This window comes from Vicia villosa, unplaced genomic scaffold (assembly GCF_029867415.1).
Source record: "Vicia villosa cultivar HV-30 ecotype Madison, WI unplaced genomic scaffold, Vvil1.0 ctg.001084F_1_1, whole genome shotgun sequence".
NCBI lineage: Eukaryota > Viridiplantae > Streptophyta > Magnoliopsida > Fabales > Fabaceae > Vicia > Vicia villosa.
In genome coordinates this window covers 610,512-613,851 of record NW_026705476.1, presented here as the reverse complement: position 1 = coordinate 613,851, position 3,340 = coordinate 610,512, and positions in this window count along the sequence as shown.

The following is a 3,340-nucleotide window of genomic DNA, read 5'->3' as shown; positions in this document are numbered from 1 at the left end:
CAACAAAGAAAATTGCTACAGTATTTCATCTATTTTCAAATTTTGTTATGAGAACTAAATATTGAACCAGTTCAAACATGACTCATTATACTAAAAACTTTAACAGTTATATCATCCAAACAAATAAACTCAAAAACTTGGTAGCAGTAACATATAATATTCTTCCTAAACCCTTAAAATGATAGCAAAATAATGATAATGTAGTAGGTTACCTTTGAAAGAGGAGGCGGAGAATCACGTGGCAGTGAGGAGAACGAGAACGGAGACGGTGGCGCATTCGACGGCAGCGGCGAGAGGAGGAAGAAGAGAGACGGCGCAGGGGAAGGGGGAACGAGAACGGAGACGGGGCAGGGGAAGTGCGGCGCAGCGGAAGGACGGTGAGGGGTGCAGACAACGCGCGAGTTTTTCTGAGAGAAAGGGGCACGAGCAGAGAAAGAAGAAAATGAAATATGTTTTGGTTTGGAAAGGTAATTAGGGTTTTAGTGGAGAGACTTTTCCCATCGGTGAATCCGTTGGGCCGACGTAAGATACTTTTCCCATCGGTGGATCTATTGGGCTGAGGTATTAGTTATAACCTTTCCCATCGGTGCATACAAGGCCCGATGCAAACGTTATTATAATCCCACTTTTCCCATCGGTTTATTTTCCACCGATGTAAAAGCCATTATAATCCATTTTCGTTTTATTTACAAGTTTGCCACCGCATTTTTTTTCCATCATATGAGTTCAATACCTGATGTAAAATCACTAAATCAAATTTTTTTCCCATCATTTTAGTTAAATACCTGATGTAAAATCCTTTGATAAATATTTTTCACATCAATTATCTTTTTTTTTTCAATAAGCAATTGATTAAAAGAGCCAGCACTAGGGGTGCAACCCTTACAAACCGGAACACCTACAATGTTTTGAAACAATCCAATGGAACTGTATACCAATTATAAAAACTATAGTATCTAATCGGATTATAGCTTGCTAACCATCACCAAGAAAGGTAAATAACATTAAAAAACACCTTTTCGAAACTATAAGCTATCTTTTCAAAAATCATTGCATTCCTCATTATCCATAAACTCCAAACCGAGGCAATCCAAATAGCAATGATCTTCTTCCTATCGTTCGACGATTTCACCTTCTCCACCACAATATCCAACTTCAGAAACTCATCTACCGAAAAAGGAAGTTCCTCCCCTACCCACAAATAAATCCGCTTTCACAAAAGCTTCACCACGCCACAATGAAAAAACAAATGGGAGGTGGTCTCTAGATGGTTCCTACAGAATTCACAGCAAAGAAGAGCAGAAGGGTCGATAGCTCCTCTTTCACTCAAGGAGAATTTAGTGGGAATTCTATCAATGCACACCCTCCATAAGAAAATCTGAATTTTAAGCGGAACCAACGAATTCCAAACAGTCTTGATTAGATGCAATGAAGTTGGCTGCCACGCTGACTCTTTACCATTAGCAATCTGCTGAGAAACACTAGCCACCGAGAAGCGGCCATCCGAATTCGGTAACCACATCAATTATCTTAATACCTAATGTAAAATCTTAAAACTAAATGTCTTATTTTTAGTAGTGAAAGGACTAATTATGATACAATTATTAGTCAATTAACTAATTTTTTTTAATGTAGTTCTATTCTTTCGGATAAAATATTATGAGGCAACACTTTCTATTAAATATCAGTCATATATATTTTTCGGAAACATATAATTACAAAAACACAATGGGTGTGAACAAGTGGATATTTATAATAAATTTTTTAAATCAAAATTTTGCTTCAATTTAAATATGATAATCATATATTCTTAATGTATGGTGTTCAATAAGATTTTCGAAATATTTATTGTGGAAAAGAAAGTATGTTTCTTTGGTATGATAGGTAGAATAATATAAACAATATAATATTTAATTTTAATGAAATTGTTAACTACTAATACAAGCTAAAGTACATACATTATGAATCGAAGATGTAACTCAAAAGATTACTTACTATATGTAACGATATAATCTTTAACAAAGCGAAGTTCAGCTTTCACGAGTGTTGGTCGGATATAGTGGATAGATCTTGGATTTGGATTTTTTTCTAGTCCTAAACTCAAAAATAATTGTAATAGTAATTTTCAAGTTTGGCACACTTTACCGCTTTCTTGTTTTGATTAACGGGTTTAGTTGTTGGACTGTATTCGGACGGAGCACCCCTTATGCTCCCTTTTTTTTTTTAGTAAGCAAGAGATATCATTAATGAAAGAGGAGAACAATGGGTTCTCCAAACCTTACAAGCGGATGCGGGAAAAGACCCGAACAAAAGGAAAATTACATACCAACTACTACAACGAGAGGAAAAACAAAGGATCCGTAACAAAGGATCCTTATGCTCCCTTTTAATTCTATTGCCTATTAAAAAAAATGATAATATCATAATGTGACTAGTTTGTTTTATATTTTATGGATAATTTAAACTACACATAATTATTTTTTTTAAAACATTAGTGTTTATTTCCCGTACCAATTCAAACATTAGTGTTTATTTGTAATAAGTAAATGAAACTCAGGCTAAAACATTTAAAATAGTTATTTGACATTATTTCAAAATATATTAACTTAAAAAGAGTGATGAGGTGACGCAGTCGGAATCACAAAGGATTAATAAGCATTTAGTCTAGAACGAAATACATGTGGGATAAAACTTTAAAATCTATGTAGAAAAGACAACTCTCGAATTTTATTATGATAAAAGATAATTGACATCCACGTCCCAAAAGTATTTTAATATTGAAAAGAACTCGGATTGCTTAACAACAGTCATTCTAATGTGGAAAATACTAAAATATTAATTTCGGCTCTGAAACGAACATGGATGACTTAATTAGAGTCATTCTATAATCAGACACTAAACTTAAGCAAATTCTACCGAAACTTTCTGACGTGTGACTTCTTCTAGATTTATCTCACATAGAATACAAATCATTTGGCCGCTCATATATGGTGGGGTCGTTGAAAGTTTAATCACCATTGGACATAAAAAGTATGTTTTGTTAACAGCCTCATCAAGCTCCTTTTCACTACGTGTCATCCCCAAAAAACTAGACTTCTTTTCTCCTAGATTCTTATCATAGTGCAAAAAAAGAGACAATGCTATTTTATGTGTGCACGAACATCATCACATTATCCCATCTTTGATAAGAGACATCATTATAAAACTTTCAAGGCCTACCATGTAAAATATAAAAAACATCCATATCAAAAACATCACAGAGTATCTTTTCTCTACAATGCTTTCGGATGGAGATAGGAACTATGTAGACTAGTGTTACTAGAACTTGGGAATCCTTCCT